Genomic DNA, 23,247 nt, shown 5'->3' on the forward strand with positions numbered 1-23,247 from the left:
GTCGCTGCAAATTTCCAACGATAACCAGTCCCATAGCAACACCTCGCTCGTGGCATCAAATCTACGATTTTTGGCACCGCTGCAGCATGTAGAACACTGTGTTTGACAACATGCTTGAGGATGTATGGCAGCATATTGTTGGCTGCAACCTCCCGCAATGGTGGCACTACGTGGCAACGCCCTTATTGCTATAGATTTTCCTACAGTAGTGGGCTTCGTGGCAACCCTTAGTTCGCTGTAATAGTTTATGAAACCCCGTGCACTTGAGCAACGCTTGTATCGCTACAAACACATTCAGTTCATCGTGTTTTTGGCAGCACCACTAGTGTTGTGTTTCCCCACAACAAGGTGCACTTGCTAGTAGCACCTTGTGCATAACGTATTGTTCCCCATACTTTGGCGTATATAAGGCAGCATGTCCTTGTTGCACATTTCCCCATGTGTTACACACGTATGGCAGAGCTTCTCTCATTGCGATATTGATCTTCCCTTGTGGGTTCAACACTTATGGCAGCTTGTTGCACCTTTTCCCGTGTGTTACACACGTATGGCAGAGCTTCTCTCGTTGCGATATTTATCTTCCCTCGTGGGTTCAACACTTATGGCAGCTTGTGTAAAACAAGCTCAAGATATCTCGTGCTTGACAACTTCTAAAAATATACCTTCAGTGCTTGCGCATACTTGCCATTGAAATGAAGTATGCTATCACACAGTTTGTCACTAGTATAAACTATACGAATGAGGCTCGCTTTATCGAAACAAATGCCAAATATTCCATAACATGTAATTTACTACTTGAAACGGATTGTGAGCACATGGATTGTTATTTCAAGATGTGTGACGAATGGTAATTGCATTGACAATGATGTGAATTGTCTATAAAATCATGTGCAAAATGATATGTCTTGCTTGAACCGATGTAGTGTGCATATTTCTAATCACGAAAATATATAACTGAATGCTTGATGATGTTGATAGTTTCACATACACCTTGGCACATCATGTCACTGAACTAAAATATGTTGAATTGAGCATGCTTATGAATCAAGTGTCTTATATGTAATGATGCTTCTTAGCATGCGATGAATGCTTAAATGAATTCGTGTGCATTTACACCTGACACATAATACACACTTAGCACTTGATTCATCCTGAATATGCAAAGGGGATATGGAGCACATTGTAGGGGGTATATTTATCTTTTGAGACTTGTTGATATGTGAAAACTCCATGGTGAGTTATGTGTGGGCGATGAACCCACCTCGTGAGTTGAGCTCACTTGTTCAAAGATGTCATACACCCCTAAATGACGAATGTTGATGTCGCCTTCACTGATGAAGTGCTCCTCTTAGATTATTGTGCTAGAGCACTGTAAACACCCCAAATTTTTCAAAATCTTTTAAATATTCCCTTTTTGCCCCTAAATTCATTTTTTGAGTAAATAAGTCATTTTAAATCTAAATTCCAGTTCATTTCTCAAGTCTTACTCAAATTAAATTCATTGTATATGTTTAAATTGATTTCGGACCTGGATCCATTGTCCAGATCCAAATCTGAATCTCCTTGTTCAAATTTTAAATTAAAATTATAGAAAATACCAAAAATAGCTTTTAAATAGCTCGGACAGTCCATCCGACATCTGTTTGGATCCATCAAATCACATTTCTCGATTCGAGTGTCAAAACTTGAACATTTTCTCAAAACCGGGGTCCCAACCCTCTTTTTTTTGAAGAAATTTTCTCGAAATGGTCTGAAATTCTCAGGAAGATACTTTTGTAAATATTCTTGTTAGAAAAATACAAAAAATTAGGGTTTAGTCTTTATTTTCTCAGATTTTTATTCCAAAAATACAAAAAAAAATCAAAATTCTCAGAAAAGAACAAAAAAAAAATAATAAGAAAATCAAAAATCCAAAAATTTTCAGAAACTATGTAATCTACCCTCCTTTTTAAACCTTTTGTTAAAACCCTCTCTTGAAACCTTTTTTTGAAAACAAAAACCATTTTTAGGAAATTTCTGAAAAGGAGCCCCCTCTTTGCAAATTGGAGAAAATGGCAACGGCCCTCCTCCCGCGCATCCTCCATCACCATCTTCCTCGTTGGATGGCCCTCCATCTCCAACAATATTTGTCTCTCGAATCCTCGGCTTCTCCTTTAAAAAGAGAGCACGCAAGAGGATTAGGGGTGGTTCTTCACCTTTCTTGACCTATTTCCTCCACCCCTCTTCCTCATTCCTGCTTCTCTTCAGCAAAAGGGGAAAAAGCCAGCAATCCATCCATTATCCATCGACTCCCGCCGTTTCTTCTCTTTCCTCTCTACGATCTGCTTCTCACCTCCCCACCTGATCGGTTTTCTTATGAAGGAAGGTCTTCAATTCGTCTCCTACCTCTCCTGGCTTAGAGTTACAAAGCTATAGCAGCAGAAGATCTCCGCAGTAGAGGAGAAGAGCTCAGTTCTCCCCTTCAAAACTCTGAACAATCAGGTCGAGACATTCCTCTGCAGTGGCGTATAGAAATAAGACTCTGGTTCTCCCTGCAAAGCTCTCGGTTCTCCCTGCAAAGCGCAACCACAGGTGAGTAGCCATCTCTTCTCTTTAAATTTGTTGTAAGGTTTTGCTTCCTTTGCTTACCGATTGAATCTCTCCCATTTTTTTTTTGTTTTAAAAAAAAGAAAAAAAGAAAAAGAAAGAGCAAACATGATGAGATCGACCTGCATATAGCAGGATCGACCTATCTCTTGCTACAGTAATGGAATGTCAAGTTCCAACATCTGTTTTGTTTTTATTATTTTCCCTTGATTCTTCACATATTGTGCTTGATCCGTTAACTAATTTTGTATCAACATTTTTTTTTCACGGATTGGTATAAGGCATCTTCGTTATCATCGGCCCTGTTCTTTCCATTTTCTTTTTTTTGGGCTTACATTGATCTGCCATTTGCATTCACAGTACCAATATCTGATCTGCTCATAGGTGCATAAAAGTTCCTTTCTCTTTGTAGTCGCTGGTCATGTTTCTCATTTTTTTTTTTATGAATCGTTATGCCCAAAAGTGTTGATCTGTCGCTAATGTACCTTCACTGTCTCCGCCATGTTTAATATCCCCTGCATTGATGATATTTGCGTAAATGAGTTTTCCAAATGGATGAAACGCCGATCCATCACTTGGCGGCAAGCTTCCTTGGATTCTCATGGAATAGGGAGAATGACGATTCCAAAAGGGGTATGTCAAAACACGTTTTCTGAGACAGATTTATTTTCCTTCTTCAAGCAGTCCCATTAAAGGGATTTGAAAATGCCACATCGCTCTCAATTATGCTTCTCATGGTTTTGCTAATCGGAGATCTGGAGCATAGCAACTTGCGTTTTGTTGATGGCCATTTGAAATCGTTACTCAGGTGCTTAATAACATAGCAGCGGTAGCAGTTAAGTGTGTCTCTGTTTATTACACGATCTGGTTTTCCTTTCCACCCTTTGGTTTGAAAACACTCTGCTATTTTTAGTAAATATCCTCACTCATTTAGCAACTCATGATTTACTGTATTCCTTCCTATCGACCCTTCTTGGTCAAAGCAAAAAAAAAAAAGAAAGAAATATTGTCAATAGTTTCTTCTTCATGGTCTGCTCTCATCGTTGGCTTATCCATCTTCTGTTGATTCCAAAGATGACCAAAACGAAATGACAGAATGGTTAGTGGCCCGAAGCAACTCTCCTGTTTTTGTCAGATATGCTCATTAAAGCGGTGGAGGATAATTTGTACAAATCTGACCTGGTGTGGCCATGTCAGAGAAGAAAATAGGAGTTTGTTTTTGCTATGTGATGTATACATCTGGATCAACTGGAAAACCGAAGGGTGTGTGTGGCATTGAGGAAGGCCTTTTAAATCGTTTCTTGTGGATACACACACTTAATTCCTGTATATTCCAAAGATGTCCTATTGTTCAAAATTTCAATCAGTTTTATTGACCATTTGCAAGAAATTCTGGGTGCAGTTCTTGCATCTTGATAGTACCCTTTCCAAACAAATCAAAATCAGATCCTTTCTATCTAATTGATCTTGTGAAGTCCATGTGTGAGGCTGATGAAGAAGTGTTTACAAGTTATGGTGCTGAGTGGAGAAGTTTTCCTTTGTCTCTGTGGCATATTCTATAGGGTTTGCTGCTATCTACCTTACAGTTCCATCTTCACTCCCCTACTGGAGTGTACATAAACACCTATACCAGTTGTCTCACCCTGCTGCCATCCATAACTCCCCGCTATTTGCCTTCCTTCATTACACTATTTCCTGCGTCTAGCTCCAGTCACCTACAGCAATGCTTAGCATTGTTGTAATGCCCTTCAACACATACAACAATGCTTAGCATTGCTGTAACATCCAGTCACTTACAGCAATGCTTAGCATTGCTGTAATACACAATCACTCACAGCAATGCTGAGCATTGCTGTAATACAACAAACAGCAATGCCAGGCATTGCTGCAACATTCGTTTACCTGCAGCAATGCTGGGCATTGCCGAAGCTACCATGTCCATCACCATCACTGCACATCCCACCATTTTCTGTAACATTGCCACAACTACTGCAAATCACACTACTTCACCATATTCCAGCTATCTCCCTATTAGGCATCACACAGTAGCTACTGACCTACCTACCATCCACCATCATCCCTCTTACACAGCATAGCATGTGTATGTTGCCAGTCTTGCAACACAACCCACCATCACTTATTGCACCTTCTTCACTCAGCAAGCATTGTTGAGGTTCCTGCTGTCTTTCATTTCCCTTCTCACCAATCTTATCACAATAGCCGATACACTTCAATTGGCCTGCATCATCTTCATTATTTAGCCACATAACATATTAGTGCACCTAGCAGCTGACATCTTCACTTCCTTTACCCGCTGCGAGTCCTATGTATGTTATAACAACAATAGGTTGTTCATTAGCAGTATCCTCTGCATCTCTCCACAACAGCAGCCTAGCATTCACTGATTACCTTACCCCTCATAACAGCACCATTCATTTTAACATCCTTTAATGCATTTTTTACATCATCATCATGGTATGTCACCAAACCTCTTGCAACAGTCCTTCCATAACCTATGCTATCATTATATATACACTCACCTACTTTATATCCATGTTATATATATATATATACATATATATATATATAAAACACATTTGGTTATCCTTCCATATCTTAGATTATCCATGTTGTTTTAAGCACAAGGTAGGTATATGAGTGTCTCATCTCCGAAATCCATGTGATATATGCCATTACTCTTCTATTTTCCATACTAACCGAGTGTTTTGCAGGGAATATATGGAAAATATCATTACTTGGAGTTATGAATTCGATTTTATATGTTGTAATAGTTAGATTTTAAATGAGAATTTATATTTCCAGTTTTAGATAGAATGAATGAGCATTGTAAATACCATGAATTACTTGTTTTCATGCTTTTACCTTTATTTCTCAAAATCTCACATTGGTGAAACACGAATGGCACGGTCACCATTTTGTAAGAGGTAAATTAATCCTAAGTTGATGATCCATATCAATGGCCATAGTCAAGGTGTGGACAAAACTTAGGATTTTTATCTTTTACGAAATAACACTGGATCTACACTGGATCCATTTTTCAAAATTCATCATATCTTCCTTAAATATTTTCTTCTTTTATCAGAATTTAACTTAAAATTAATTCAAAATATATACCAATGGCCATAGTCAGGGTATATCGAGAGTTAATTTCATTTTAAATTCTATAAAAGCACCAAATGTGTTTTATTCTTCACCTGAATTTAAATATAGATTATTATATAATACATTCAATGACCATAGTCAGGGATGTATTATATCTTCAATCTTATTCTAATTCAGTTCAAGAATAAGATAGCTTTTCGAAATCCAAATCTCAAAAATTCAAATTCATTCATCATTTAGGATAGAATTGTATCATATTTTCAAAATTATTTTTTCAAAACTCCAAGTGATGTAAATATCTTCCTCAATCTATCTTCAATTCTTATTCATCCTTTTCATTTCAATTTTATTTTCAATCTCAAAGTTCAACTTAACTTTGAGATTTCAAATTCATTTTATATTCAAATTCAAATCAGATTTCGAAGTTCCATTTGACTTTGAAATTCCAAATATTCAAATACTCCAATCAAGATCAAAGTTCAATTTAACTTTGAGATTCTTGATTCATCTTCTGAATTTAAACTCCAAATTCATTTTAGGATCCAGGATCCAACATTCATATTGGATCTCAGACTTCGGATCCAATTCCTCTTTAGGATCCAGAGTCCAACTCTACTTTGGATCTCAGACTTTGGATCCAATTCCTCTTTAGGATCCAGAGTCCAACTCTACTTTGGATCTCAGACTTCGGATCCAATTCCTCTTTAGGATCCAGAGTCCAACTCTACTTTGGATCTCAGACTTCAGATCCAATTCCCCTTTAGGATCCAGACTCCAATTTCACTTTGGATCTTAGACTTCAGATCCAAATCCATGTTAGGATCTAGAGTCCAACTCTACTTTGGATCTCAGACTTCAAATCCAAATCCATGTTAGGATCCAGAATCCAATTCTACTTTGGATCTCAGACTTCAGATCCAAATCCATGTTAGGATCCAGATTCCAATTCTACTTTGGATCTCAGACTTCAGATCCAAATCCATCTTAGGATCCAGAACCCAATTTTACATCGGATCTCAGATCCCAGATCTTAAGTCCATTTTAAGATCTAACTCCATTCCCAATTCTAGATTTCAAAATCCAATTCCATTTTCAGATCTCATCTAAATTCCCTAAATCAATTTCTATTCTTAAATATCATTTGAGTTCCTCAATCTATTCCAATTTAAAACTTCAAAAAAATCTAAATTCAAGTATTCATTTCCTTTCCTAAAATCAAATTCAAAGTTCAAAATCCATTTCTGACTTTGAAACTTCACTTCTCTTCATTTTCAAAGCTTCAAGTCATTCTTTCTCATTTATTCTCCCAACTCTGATTTACTTCAAAAACTTAGAACTCCTCTGATCTATCTCAAAAGTTCTAAAGTTAGATTCAAATCATTTCTTCACTCTCTTATCAAATCCATCTCAGAACACTTGGAAATTTTCAAAATGTCTTTCAGAAGGAGCATACATTTTGCATTGCACAAGCATGATTCTTTGTGCATTTAGAGATAGAATAAATTCTTAGATTATATTTAGGCAAAGCAAAAGGCACAGATTCGATCCTTGGTTCGATTACCCCCGGTAAAGGCGCCAGAAACGGTCGAACCTCGTACCGACGAGCGAATCCCGTCTCTCCATTTTTCCCGCAATATTTTCAAAACGAAGGCGATTAATTTTCTAAATATTTTCAAATCAAGGTCAAGTGAGACCGCGCAAAATAGTTCCTCTTCTCTCTTTCTTTCTCTTCTTTTCTTTTCTCTCTTTCTTTTCTTTCTTTTATTCTTCTCCCTTTAAAAGGAGGAGAATAGAGGTTAGAAAAGGAAAAGAGAAGGAAGAGAGAGAAACCAATGAGAGAGGAAAAATTTTGCGATGATCACAGTTTTGGCGACCGAGATGGGACCTCGTCTTCGTTCGATCGAATTTAATGCCTTTTTCTTTTTGCTTTGATATTATCTAAGTCTTTATTCTTCAAATGTCAGCTTCATTTCCATGCAAACCTTAGGGGCCCAGATATTGTCCTAAGCTGACATCATTGCATATAGGATTTAAGTATGGTTTGATAGGACCATATTGAGGAGATTATTCCATGCTCACATTAGACTTAGGTCTGAAATACAACTCTCCTCAATTTTAGGGATTGAATGCAAAACAATATATGCAAGTGTATGCTTCTCTCTATTTTAATCTATCTCTTTTAGGACTTGCATTAGAGCCATCTGATTTCTTGCATGTTGAACATATTTTGAAAAACCTCCTTACCTACATTATCCCGGTCTTCACGTTGCTGGGCTGTCTCACTGAACCATAGTTCGGGAGAGAGCCTCACAACTGGACCACTTATTTGGGTTCGCGCCCCCCTACCACGTACCTAAGGGCCATAGTCTGAGGTATATCGGTAGGTGCTCAAGGATGTTGGGAAACCTTTACCTTAGAACCGGAGTAAATACTTTATATGCCACGTACTTCGAGCTTCGGCTTGAGTATATCGGCGTACCTTGATTGGAATCAGATGATATAAATCTTAGAGTTAGGATTAAGGTCCTATCAGCCATTTCAAATATTGCATATAGAGTCAGCTTTAGGGAGTGTTGTTTGTATATCCTTGCTTGTATATCTGTGATTGTGTGATATTTTATATCTTCCTTATATTTTCCAAAACCCTGGGTATATGTTTCAAAATGTCCTCTTTATTTTTAAAAACCAGGTGTATTTTTCTTTATCCTTTTCTTCTTCTTCTTCTAAAAATTCTTCCAAATTCTTCTGATCCTGCCTGCAAGTTCTTCAAAATTTTAAATCCTTACCATTTATTCTCAAAATTCCATTTTTCCTTTTATTTTTTCTGTTTTTATATTCTTGTTTATATTTTCATAAAAATCTCTTTCCATCAAGAGATATCCTTTTCAAAAATAATATTTTCTTTTCATATTTTCAGTTGGTTACTCTCCCTTGTAGAGCAAACAACGCAATTGTCACAAATTTGGTGGCGACTCAATCCCTAGTAATGGGATACAATTAAATTTTTAACCTAAATCCTTCCTCTTTGTCAAAATATCTCCAAAAAGTTTCTTTGGTCTAAAAATTCTTAGATTATATTTAGGCAAAGCAAAAGGCACAGATTCGATCCTTGATTCGATTACCCCAGGTAAAGGCGCCAGGAACGGTCGAACCTCGTACCGACGAACGAATCCCGTCTCTCCATTTTTCCCGCAATATTTTCAAAACGGAGGCGATTAATTTTCTAAATATTTTCAAATCAAGGTCAAGTGAGACCGCGCAAAATAGTTCCTCTTCTCTCTTTCTTTCTCTTCTTTTCTTTTCTCTCTTTCTTTTCTTTCTTTTATTCTTCTCCCTTTAAAAGGAGGAGAATAGAGGTTAGAAAAGGAAAAGAGAAGGAAGAGAGAGAAACCAATGAGAGCGGAAAAATTTTGCGATGATCACAGTTTTGGCGACCGAGATGGGACCTCGTCTTCGTTCGGTCGAATTTAATGCCTTTTTCTTTTTGCTTTGATATTATCTAAGTCTTTATTCTTCAAATGTCAGCTTCATTTCCATGCAAACCTTAGGGGCCTAGATATTGTCCTAAGCTGACATCATTGCATATAGGATTTAAGTATGGTTTGATAGGACCATATTGAGGAGATTATTCCATGCTCACATTAGACTTAGGTCTGAAATACAACTCTCCTCAATTTTAGGGATTGAATGCAAAACAATATATGCAAGTGTATGCTTCTCTCCATTTTAATCTATCTCTTTTAGGACTTGCATTAGAGCCATCTGATTTCTTGCATGTTGAACATATTTTGAAAAACCTCCTTACCTACATTGTCCCGGTCTTCACGTTGCTGGGCTGTCTCACTGAACCATAGTTCGGGAGAGAGCCTCACAACTGGACCACTTATTTGGGTTCGCGCCCCCCTACCACGTACCTAAGGGCCATAGTCCGAGGTATATCGGTAGGTGCTCAAGGATGTTGGGAAACCTTTACCTTAGAACCGGAGTAAATACTTTATATGCCACGTACTTCGAGCTTCGGCTTGAGTATATCGGCGTACCTTGATTGGAATCAGATGATATAAATCTTAGAGTTAGGATTAAGGTCCTATCAGCCATTTCAAATATTGCATATAGAGTCAGCTTTAGGGAGTGTTGTTTGTATATCCTTGCTTGTATATCTGTGATTGTGTGATATTTTATATCTTCCTTATATTTTCCAAAACCCTGGGTATATGTTTCAAAATGTCCTCTTTATTTTTAAAAACCAGGTGTATTTTTCTTTATCCTTTTCTTCTTCTTCTTCTAAAAATTCTTTCAAATTCTTCTGATCCTGCCTGCAAGTTCTTCAAAATTTTAAATCCTTACCATTTATTCTCAAAATTCCATTTTTCCTTTTATTTTTTCTGTTTTTATATTCTTGTTTATATTTTCATAAAAATCTCTTTCCATCAAGAGATATCCTTTTCAAAAATAATATTTTCTTTTCATATTTTCAGTTGGTTACTCTCCCTTGTAGAGCAAACAACGCAATTGTCACAAATTTGGTGGCGACTCAATCCCTAGTAATGGGATACAATTAAATTTTTAACCTAAATCCTTCCTCTTTGTCAAAATATCTCCAAAAAGTTTCTTTGGTCTAAAAATCTCCACTTTTCCTCCACAGAGAGTTCTAATATTTCAAAAATGGTCACTACAAGAGGGGGAAAAGAAACAGATCCTCAACTCAGCGACAGTGAGGCGGAAGAGATGAGCTCTCCTAAATCAGTCAGGGGACAGGGTCAGAACAAGAAAGATGACATCGACCCCGCTATGTATGACATGTTCCAAAAGATGATGGCAAGGATGATGTCAGAGCAAGCCGAGGCTAAGCTAAAAGAGGCAGTTCCTAAAAGCAAGCTGAAGAAGAAGCCTGTGAAAAAGCAAGTCAGAATCATCAGGAAGAAGGTACAGCCAGATACCACTTCTGAGGAATCAGAGTCAGTCGAGGAAGAATCGGAAGAGGAAGAGCAGATTGTCTACAAATGGAATCCTCCGAGACAGACTATATAGATAGCTGCAGAAGAGCCTGAATCCGTCAACAAGCCCAAGTCTGGGGCTCCAGCAGAGGACCTGATGAGCAAGCAGATGAAGGAGATGAATCGAGCAATTAAAGACATTCAAGCCAAAGGTAAGGGCAAGCAGACCTACACTGGCGAAGATTTTTACGATGGTCTAGATGGGGATGATAACCTCGAGAATCTTTCTCGCAAGTTTCTCAAGTTTGATGGGACTGGCAACCCTAAAGCCCATTTAGCCACATTTTATGCAGAGTGCAGCCGTTTCAGGAAAGATAACAGGGCTCTGTTCATCTGTTTTCCCCGCAGTCTGGAGGGTGTAGCAGCCAGATGGTATGCTGATCATGTGAATCCTATCGAACTACGAGAGTTCGATAAGGTAGTAAATCTGTTTATCGAGCGCTTCTTATTCAACACTGAAGCCTCACCTACATTAAATCATCTTTACAACCTGAAGCAAGGAGAGAATGAAAGAGCAGGTGATTTCATTCACAGGTGGAGAAGCACCTGTAATAAGATGAAAGTACCCATTCCTGAGGAACATGCATTACAGGTGATCCTCAATAATTTCTCTCAGCCCATAAGAAGCCTCATCGCCACCTCCCCGGCGAAATCCTTCATCAAGTTGATTGAGCGGGCTGAATGGCTCGAAGCAGGAATAGAAAGCGGACTTTACGAGGGCACGCCTCTGGTCAAGAATGTCCAAGACCAGAAGAAGAAGGCGCAGTTTGCTCATTCGGTTGATACCTCCTGCAATAATCTTGGCAGCAGCAGCAAGGGAAACAAGACCAACAGTGGCAGTGGTCCGAGAGTAGATCAGAACAAGGGGCAGAAGGAGAGAGCGTATAAGAACAATGACAAGCCGCTTCCAATTGGCATCCAGCAGAAAGGGGATCTTCAAGAGAAGCCCAAATACATCAAGTGGGAGAAAGATCGAGTCTTCACTCCTTTAGATCAAACTATGGAAGTAATTCTGGATTACCTGTTAAAGCACGAGATGATCAAACTCCCTAAAATAGCGGATCCTCCCGTAATCTTGGGAAAGTTCAAGGACCAATTTTGCAAATATCATAGGGCAACGAAGCATGACACAGAGCACTGTTTCGTCCTCAAGCACATGATACAAGACTGCATTGACAGAAGTGAGCTAATAGAGGACAAGGAAGAAAAGCAGCCAGCAGTCCTGACAGAACCATTCCCGGACCACTCAAAGAACTGATAAAGCCAAAGTTTTTGTTTGCTTTCGTCTCTTTTTGCCAGTTGTCTTGTAGGGGCTAGTCAGCCCAGTCTTCTATGAGTCTTTTCCTTTTTCAAGTTCTTGTAAATATTCAGTTGTTATCAAATCTTTTGCTTATCAAATGAAATGTCGATTTCCTTTATATCTTTTATATCCAATGCTTCTGTTCCCTTTGCCATACTGGGGCATTTAAATTCCTGTTCTTTTCAGAATGCGAGACAATCCTGACATCATTCATGAGAGAAATGATATTACCTATGAGGGCTTTTTCAAAAATCATGAAATTTTAAAAATCTTCATTATGACCAAGGAGTTCAAATATTCCTTGGTCTAACCTTTGACAGAAAATCAACCCTCGTGTTGATCATGTCTTCAAAAATAAGTTTTTCAAACCATTATATTGAAAGATCAACCATTGTGTTGGTCTTATCTTCCAAAATGAATTTTAAAAAACTTTTATATTGAAATATCAACCCTTGTGTTGGTCTTATCTTCCAAAATGAATTTTAAAACCTTTATATTCAAAGATCAACCCTTGTGTTGGACTTATCTTTCAAAATGGATTTCAAATCTTTATAGATCAACCCTTATCTTTCAAAGTGGATTTCAAAACCTTTATATTCAAAGATCAATCCTTGTATTGATCTTATCTTCCAAGATGGATTTCAAATCTTTTTATTCAAAAGATCAACCCTTTGCGTTGGTCTTATCCTCCAAAATTGATCTCAAAACTTTTCAAAGATCAACCCTGGCGTTGTTCCTATCTTTTAAAATGGGTTATAAATCATCATATTCAAAGATCAACCCTTGCATTGGTCTTATCTTCCAAAAATGGGTTTTAAATCATTATATTCAAAGATCAACCCCTGTGTTGGTCTTATCTTCCAGGATTGGGTTTTAAATCATTATATTTAAAGATCAACCCCTGTGATTGATCTTATCTTCCAAGGTTGATTTTTAAACATTATCTTCAAAAGATCAACCCTTGTATTGATCTTATTATCAATTTCGAACTGTTATTTTTAGAAATCAGATCTATTGTTGATCTTCTGCTTCAAAATTAGATTTCAAAACCGTTGCCTTCAAAAATTAACCCTCATGATGATCTCTCATGTTTGATTTAAAGGATCAGATCTTGCGCTGATCATTCTTCTTGTGGTGGATTTTCTTCCCCTAAAATGATTTCTCATTTATCCCTTAAATGAACATTTTCCTTTCAAGATCCCATATGCAGGCAGGATAAAAAAAACTCCTTTTTCTTGAATCTTATAAATTTTTAGTTAAATTTGATATTTTTATCTGTTTCATTCATTTTATTCATATCTTATCAAGTTTACATCAATTTTATCAAGTTTACATCAATTTTATCAAGTTTTATCAAGTTTATCAAATATTTCTTTAAATTTCCAGTAAATTTTATCAATCTTTTTACCCTTTCAGGTTAAGGGATAAACCTGATGCCTCTTTCCCATGAGGTATTTCCTTTATTCTTATCTTTCCCGCTCAGGTTAAGGGATAAACCTGACCCTCGTTGTCCGAGGTGTTCCCATTCAGGATAAGGGACAATCCTAAAACCCCTCGTAGGAGCCATAATGCTACCTATGAGGATTCTTTCGTAAATACAAGTTTTGCCAATCTTTATTGATTCTCTAGATTTATATCAATTTTCCTTCATTTTACTTTTCTTAAAATCAGGATAAAAGAATAATCCTGAGACCCCTCATAGGAGCAATAATACTACCTGTGAGAATTCTTTTCCAAAATAAATTTTCAAAATTTCTCTCCTTTCTTCTTCTCCATTTTTATAAATTTTATTCTTCTCCCCTTTCAGGTTAAGGGGTAAACCTGAATCATTCCTTTCTAAATTCTCATCAAATGTCTATTTCATTTTCCCCTTCAGGATAAGAGAAAATCCTGAAAACGCTGACAATCATTCTCGCTCAAATCTCAAGCATCTTAAAGAATGTCGGTGTCCCCTTTTTCTTCAAATCTCCATCAGAAAACCCAATACTTACACTGGGGCATTTTTTTGAAAAATTCAATACTCATACGGGTAAGCCTAGCACTCGTGCTAGTGCTTGGCTGACCGATCAGTTGGCCCTCAGGTCACAATCTTTCCTCAATTTTCCTCAAATTCTGTCAATCTTCCATCAATTCCTATCCCTTCTCATCAACTCTCCTTTGAAGATTCGAGTTTTCGACTCGAACTTCCAACTCTATCCTTTGAGATTCGAGCCTTGACTCGAATTTTTCAGTTCTCCTTAGAAGGTTTGGGTTTTTACTCAAGTCTTCTGTTCCTTCACAAATCTGAACCTTTCTAGTTTTCCCTTGAAATTAGGGCCCTGGCCCGAACTTTCCAACTTTCCTTCAAAAATTTGAGTTTTAAATTTTCTTGCCTTCAGTAAATAAACCTTCAAAATTTTGATTCGAGCCCTGACTCGAACCTTCCTGCTTCCCTTCGAAAATTTGAGTTTTGTCTCAAGTTTTCTTGCCTTCAATAAATGAACTTTCAAGTTTTTCTTTGAGATTCGAGCCCCGACTCGAACCTCCCAGTTTTCCTTTGAAAATTCGAGTTTTACTCGAATTTCCTTGTTTTCCTTGTAGAATCCGAGTTCTGATACTCTTTCAAAGGATTACCTTCAAAATCCAGTTTTATATCAAGCTTACCTTCAGAACTTTAAATTCACATTTACCTTCAGAATTCAATCTCATGTTGGATTCTTCCCCAGAATCCCACTAATGTGTCAAAATTTGATGTTAAGCAAAGGTTTCGTCATCAAAGGATTTCAGGAATATCTTGCCAAATTGCCATAAAATAGTTGTTGATCTCAAACTTTTATTACATAAAGAATTTCCTCAAATCTCCTTAAGTATTCCTTCCAAAAAGGGTGAAGCTTCTGTGAAGAAAGGTTCAAACTCCAAATTTTCTGTTGGTCAACCAAGAGGATGAAAAAAAAAATCTTCGACATGACCGGTAAAGGAAATATTCAATGATGCTGAAGAGCCATAAATGAGCTGATATTGATCATAGCTATGGCACATTCTTAAAGATTATTCTTTGGCATTAAGACAGTGGAAATATCTTGGGCAGTCAGAAAAGAACCTACCCAATTCATGTCTCCTCAAGTCAGCTAAGCTGCAAATCAAATATCCGCAAAGGGGATCTCTCAATTGTCGTCAAGATGAAGGCGAATTAAGCGAGTAGACCCCCGGGGCTAAAGAAGATTTGAAACATCTCCAAGATGACGGAGTTTGTGACGGATCCTTCCAGGGAAAGTTCGGATCACTATCGAGATGAAGGCGGATGTGATGGACCTACCGACAAACCCTAAAAGATATTTGATTCCAGCTATCATCTAAGTACCTTTGAGCCAATACCATCATATATAATCCCCGAGATAAATGAAGGATCAGAACATCTCCAAGATGAAGGAGTTTGTGACGTACCCTTCCCTAAAAAAGAGAGAAAAGTCAGGACATCTCCAAAATGAAGGATGATGTAAAAGCCCAAGAAAGCCCCATGACTCAAAAGAGTGCAAAAAGATCATCATGGGAAAATGCCCAGGATATCAAACTGCCCAAACTGCAAAGAATCTTCTTCATCTATGTGAAATTCTTCTATCAATATCTTCTCATTTAATTACTTTTATGAAGCTAAGAATATTTCCTCTCCTTTCATATCAAGGAAATTGATAGCATCCTTGAAGAAGACCAACAACTAAATTTGAATTTGATCCTGGATTCTATAGAGTTAACCTAGTTGGGGGTAATACTCTAGGTGGAAAAAGGAACATTTTCCAAAAAGTGCTTACCTTAAAATTACCTTGAAGCAACTGAAAATTTTATCATTTTGGCAAAATTTTCCAGCTTTCCTGATAAAGAAATAAAAACTTGACATCTGTTTTGATACATCTTGGTGTTGCCTTTCCCGTCTTTCGCTTTGTCGAGAGACTCGCCTTCTCCTTTTCTAAAAAGGATTGTCTTCTCCGTCTTTCGCTTTGTCGAGAGACTCACCTTCTCCTTGATAAAAGGATTGCCTTCCCCATCTTTCGCTTTGTCGAGAGACTTGCCTTCTCCTTGATAAAAGGATTGCCTTCCCCGTCTTTAGCTTTGTCGAGAGACTTGCCTTCTCCTTGATGAAAGGATCGCCTTCCCCGTCTTTCGCTTTGTCGAGAAACTCGCCTTCTCCGTCTTTCGCTTTGTTGAAAGACTCGCCTTCTCCTTGATGAAAGGATTGCCTTCTCCGTCTCTCGCTTTGTCGAGAGACTCGCCTTCTCCTTGATAAAAGGATTGCCTTCTCCGTCTTTCGCTTTGTCGAGAGACTTGCCTTCTCCTTGATGAAAGGATTGCCTTCTCCGTCTTTCGCTTTGTCGAGAGATTTGCCTTTCTCCTTGATTAAATGATCGCCTTCCTCGTCTTTCGCTTTGTCGAGAGACTTGCCTTCTCTTTGTTAAAAGGATTGCCTTCTTCATATTTCACATCTTACATTCTCCTTACCTAAAGGATTGCCTTCTTCATATCTTACATTTTACATTCTCTATGTTAAAAGGATTGCCTTCTTCATATTTTACATTTTACATTCTCCTTGTTAAAAGGATTGCCTTCTTCATATTTCACATCTTACATTCTCCTTACCTAAAGGATTGCCTTCTTCATATCTTACATTTTACATTCTCTATGTTAAAAGGATTGCCTTCTTCATATTTTACATTTTACATTCTCCTTGTTAAAAGGATTGCCTTCTTCATGTTTCACATCTTACATTCTCCTTACCTAAAGGATTGCCTTCTTCATATCTTACATTTTACATTCTCCTTGTTAAAAGGATTGCCTTCTTCATGTTTCACGTTTGCCTTCTCCTGTCAAAAGGATTTGCCCTCCTTCATCCTTCACTTTGTCAAAAGATTCGCCTCCTGTTACCTTATTCATCGTCCATTTTTGTCTCACATCTCCTTATTTTCCATCTCTCACATTCCCAGAAGAATTGCCTCATTCAATTGAAGTATCTCTCCTGTCCCACCATGGTTTCAAGAAATCCGTATGGTTGTTCCCACTCAGGTTAAGGGTCAAAACCTGTACTTCCTGTGAAAGGTCATTAAATTCAAAAGCTGATTTAGTCTCAGCAATGAGACGTCCAAGTTCATCCCTTTTTCAAAGCTTTAGGGAACCCCATTTTCTTCCTCCTTTCGCGAAACCCCTGTCGGATTTGTTCGTCCAAACTCCGAAGGTCCCATCATGGTCTCTTCACTCAAGGATTCTGTATGGTCGTCCCCTTCAGGTTAAGGGTTAAGCCTGAACCTCATGCATCGAGGTATCTTCCTTTTTCAGGTTTGGGTTAAACCTGAGTTTCGTTCTAACGAGGTTTCTCGTTTTGACGAGGTGTTTCCTTCCAAGTCCCATCATGGTTCTTCCCATCGAGGAATCCATACTTTGTATATCCATCCAGAATAAAATCCTACTTGAACTTCATCTCATGAGGCGTTTTCTCAAAAATGTCCCATCAAGGTCATCACGTACTCCTTTTCCCATTCAGGTTATCTTGATAAATCTTCGTCCCATCCAGGCTAAGGGCTAAATTTGCGTCATTCCCAAAAAAGGCTGATCTTGACTTGATCTAAAATCCTTATCTTTCATCATTTCGGGATCTTCACCCAAAAATCCCACCACGATGTCCTCATCTCCATCATTCAGTCATATCCTTTCCGAGGATTTCGTCCCCCCAAGCCATTCAAGGATAAAGTTTTAAACCTGAAGAACCATGTCTTTCAAATAAATTCTCCCACACCCAGTTCAGATCTGCTGATTGGGGCATTTTCAAAATTTGGAGTGTTATCTTTGCCACTAAGCTCGGCTTTCAACCGGCTTAGTAGCAAAGAGGGGCATCTGTAAACACCCCAAAATTTTCAAAATCTTTTAAATATTCCCTTTTTGCCCCTAAATTCATTTTTTGAGCAAATAAGTCATTTTAAATCTAAATTCCAGTTCATTTCTCAAGTCTTACTGAAATTAAATTCATTGTATATGTTTAAATTGATTTCGGACCTGGATCCATTGTCCAGATCAAAATCTGAATCTCCTTGTTCAAATTTTAAATTAAAATTATAGAAAATACCAAAAATAGCTTTTAAATAGCTCGGACAGTCCATCCGACATCTGTTTGGATCCATCAAATCACATTTCTTGATTCGAGTGTCAAAACTTAAACATTTTCTCAAAACCGGGGTCCCAACCCTCTTTTTTTTGAAGAAATTTTCCCGAAATGGTCTGAAATTCTCAGGAAGATACTTTTGTAAATATTCTTGTTAGAAAAATACAAAAAATTAGGGTTTAGTCTTTATTTTCTCAGATTTTTATTCCAAAAATACAAAAAAAATCAAAATTCTCAGAAAAGAACAAAAAAAAAAAATAAGAAAATCAAAAATCCAAAAAATTTCATGAACTATGTAATCTACCCTCCTTTTTAAACCTTTTGTTAAAACCCTCTCTTGAAACCTTTTTTTGAAAACAAAAACCATTTTTTAGGAAATTTCTGAAAAGGAGCCCCCTCTTTGCAAATTGGAGAAAATGGCAACAACCCTCCTCCCGCGCATCCTCCATCACCATCTTCCTCGTTGGATGGCCCTCCATCTCCAACAATATTTGTCTCTCGAATCCTCGGCTTCTCCTTTAAAAAGAGAGCACACAGGAGGATTAGGGGTGGGTCTTCACCTTTCTTGACCTATTTCCTCCACCCCTCTTCCTCGTTCCTGCTTCTCTTCAGCAAAAGGGGAAAAAGCCAGCAATCCATCCATTATCCATCGACTCCCGCCGTTTCTTCTCTTTCCTCTCTACGATCTGCTTCTCACCTCCCCACCTGATCGGTTTTCTTATGAAGGAAGGTCTTCAATTCGTCTCCTACCTCTTCTGGCTTAGAGTTACAGAGCTATAGCAGCAGAAGATCTCCGCAGTAGAGGAGAAGAGCTCAGTTCTCCCCCTCAAAACTCTGAACAATCAGGTCGAGACATTCCTCTGCAGTGGCGTATAGAAATAAGACTCTGGTTCTCCCTGCAAAGCTCTCGGTTCTCCCTGCAAAGCGCAACCACAGGTGAGTAGCCATCTCTTCTCTTTAAATTTGCTGTAAGGTTTTGCTTCCTTTGCTTACCAATTGAATCTCTCCCATTTTTTTTTTGTTTTAAAAAAAAGAAAAAAAGAAAAAGAAAGAGCAAACATGATGAGATCGACCTGCATATAGCAGGATCGACCTATCTCTTGCTACAGTAATGGAATGTCAAGTTCCAACATCTGTTTTGTTTTTATTATTTTCCCTTGATTCTTCACATATTGTGCTTGATCCGTTAACTAATTTTGTATCAACATTTTTTTTTTCACGAATTGGTATAAGGCATCTTTGTTATCATCGGCCCTGTTCTTTCCATTTTCTTTTTTTTGAGCTTACATTGATCTGCCATTTGCATTCACAGTACCAATATCTGATCTGCTCATAGGTGCATAAAAGTTCCTTTCTCTTTGTAGTCGCTGGTCATGTTTCTCATTTTTTTTTTTATGAATCGTTATGCCCAAAAGTGTTGATCTGTTGCTAATGTACCTTCACTGTCTCCGCCATGTTTAATATCCCCTGCATTGATGATGTTTGCGTAAATGAGTTTTCCAAATGGATGAAACGCCGATCCATCACTTGGCGGCAAGCTTCCTTGGATTCTCATGGAATAGGGAGAATGACGATTCCAAAAGGGGTATGTCAAAACACGTTTTCTGAGACAGATTTATTTTCCTTCTTCAAGCAGTCCCATTAAAGGGATTTGAAAATGCCACATCGCTCTCAATTATGCTTCTCATGGTTTTGCTAATCGGAGATCTGGAGCATAGCAACTTGCGTTTTGCTGATGGCCATTTGAAATCGTTACTCAGGTGCTTAATAACATAGCAGCGGTAGCAGTTAAGTGTGTCTCTGTTTATTACACGATTTGGTTTTCCTTTCCACCCTTTGGTTTGAAAACACTCTGCTATTTTTAGTAAATATCCTCACTCATTTAGCAACTCATGATTTACTGTATTCCTTCCTATCGACCCTTCTTGGTCAAAGCAAAAAAAAAAAAAGAAAGAAATATTGTCAATAGTTTCTTCTTCATGGTCTGCTCTCATCGTTGGCTTATCCATCTTCTGTTGATTCCAAAGATGACCAAAACGAAATGACAGAATGGTTAGTGGCCCGAAGCAACTCTCCTGTTTTTGTCAGATATGCTCATTAAAGCGGTGGAGGATAATTTGTACAAATCTGACCTGGTGTGGCCATGTCAGAGAAGAAAATAGGAGTTTGTTTTTGCTATGTGATGTATACATCTGGATCAACTGGAAAACCGAAGGGTGTGTGTGGCATTGAGGAAGGCCTTTTAAATCGTTTCTTGTGGATACACACACTTAATTCCTTTATATTCAAAAGATGTCCTACTGTTCAAAATTTCAATCAGTTTTATTGACCATTTGCAAGAAATTCTGGGTGCAGTTCTTGCATCTTGATAGTACCCTTTCCAAACAAATCAAAATCAGATCCTTTCTATCTAATTGATCTTGTGAAGTCCATGTGTGAGGCTGATGAAGAAGTGTTTACAAGTTATGGTGCTGAGTGGAGAAGTTTTCCTTTGTCTCTGTGGCATATTCTACAGGGTTTGCTGCTATCTACCTTACAGTTCCATCTTCACTCCCCTACTGGAGTGTACATAAACACCTGTACCAGTTGTCTCACCCTGCTGCCATCCATAACTCCCCGCTATTTGCCTTCCTTCATTACACTATTTCCTGCGTCTAGCTCCAGTCACCTACAGCAATGCTTAGCATTGTTGTAATGCCCTTCAGCACATACAACAATGCTTAGCATTGCTGTAACATCCAGTCACTTACAGCAATGCTTAGCATTGCTGTAATACACAATCACTCACAGCAATGCTCAGCATTGCTGTAATACAACAAACAGCAATGCCAGGCATTGCTGCAACATTCGTTTACCTGCAGCAATGCTGGGCATCGCCGAAGCCACCATGTCCATCACCATCACTGCACATCCCACCATTTTCTGTAACATTGCCACAACTACTGCAAATCACACTACTTCACCATATTCCAGCTATCTCCCTATTAGGCATCACACAGTAGCTACTGACCTACCTACCATCCACCATCATCCCTCTTACACAGCATAGCATGTGTATGTTGCCAGTCTTGCAACACAACCCACCATCACTTACTGCACCTTCTTCACTCAGCAAGCATTGTTGAGGTTCCTGCTGTCTTTCATTTCCCTTCTCACCAATCTTATCACAATAGCCGATACACTTCAATTGGCCTGCATCATCTTCATTATTTAGCCACATACCATATTAGTGCACCTAGCAGCTGACATCTTCACTTCCTTTACCCGCTGCGAGTCCTATGTATGTTATAACAACAATAGGTTGTTCATTAGCAGTATCCTCTGCATCTCTCCACAGCAGCAGCCTAGCATTCATTGATTACCTTACCCCTCATAACAACACCATTCATTTTAACATCCTTTAATGCATTTTTCACATCTTCATCATCATGGTATGTCACCAAACCTCTTGCAACAGTCCTTCCATCACCTATGCTATCATTATATATACACTCACCTACTTTATATCCATGTTATATATATATATATATATATATATATATATATATATATATATATATATATATATATATATATATATATATATATATATATATATATATATATATATATATATATATATATATATATATATATACATATATATACATATAAAACACATTTGGTTATCCTTCCATATCTTAGATTATCCATGTTGTTTTAAGCACAAGGTAGGTATATGAGTGTCTCATCTCCGAAATCCATGTGATATATGCCATTACTCTTCTATTTTCCATACTAACCGAGTGTTTTGCAGGGAATATATGGAAAATATCATTACTTGGAGTTGTGAATTCGATTTTATATGTTGTAATAGTTAGATTTTAAATGAGAATTTATATTTCCAGTTTTAGATAGAATGAATGAGCATTGTAAATACCATGAATTACTTGTTTTCATGCTTTTACCTTTATTTCTCAAAATCTCACATTGGTGAAACACGAATGGCACGGTCACCATTTCGTAAGAGGTAAATTAATCCTAAGTTGATGATCCATATCAATGGCCATAGTCAGGGTGTGGACAAAACTTAGGATTTTTATCTTTTACGAAATAACACTGGATCTACACTGGATCCATTTTTCAAAATTCATCATATCTTCCTTAAATATTTTCTTCTTTTATCAGAATTTAACTTAAAATTAATTTAAAATATATACCAATGGCCATAGTCAGGGTATATCGAGAGTTAATTTCATTTTAAATTCTATAAAAGCACCAAATGTGTTTTATTCTTCACCTGAATTTAAATATAGATTATTATATAATACATTCAATGACCATAGTTAGGGATGTATTATATCTTCAATCTTATTCTAATTCAGTTCAAGAATAAGATAGCTTTTCGAAATCCAAATCTCAAAAATTCAAATTCATTCATCATTTAGGATAGAATTGCATCATATTTTCAAAATTATTTTTTCAAAACTCCAAGTGATGTAAATATCTTCCTCAATCTATCTTCAATTCTTATTCATCTTTTTCATTTCAATTTTATTTTCAATCTCAAAGTTCAACTTAACTTTGAGATTTCAAATTCATTTTATATTCAAATTCAAATCAGATTTCGAAGTTCCATTTGACTTTGAAATTCCAAATATTCAAATACTCCAATCAAGATCAAAGTTCAATTTAACTTTGAGATTCTTGATTCATCTTCTGAATTTAAACTCCAAATTCATTTTAGGATCCAGGATCCAACATTCATATTGGATCTCAGACTTTGGATCCAATTCCTCTTTAGGATCCAGAGTCCAACTCTACTTTGGATCTCAGACTTCGGATCCAATTCTTCTTTAGGATCCAGAGTCCAACTCTACTTTGGATCTCAGACTTCAGATCCAATTCCCCTTTAGGATCCAGACTCCAATTTCACTTTGGATCTTAGACTTCAGATCCAAATCTATGTTAGGATCCAGAGTCTAACTCTACTTTGGATCTCAGACTTCAGATCCAAATCCATGTTAGGATCCAGAATCCAATTCTACATTGGATCTCAGACTTCAGATCCAAATCTATCTTAGGATCCAGAACCCAATTTTACATCGGATCTCAGATCCCAGATCTTAAGTCCATTT

This window comes from Nuphar pumila, chromosome 17 (genome assembly GCF_984573655.1).
Source record: "Nuphar pumila chromosome 17, dmNupPumi1.hap1.1, whole genome shotgun sequence".
Taxonomy (NCBI): Eukaryota; Viridiplantae; Streptophyta; class Magnoliopsida; order Nymphaeales; family Nymphaeaceae; genus Nuphar; species Nuphar pumila.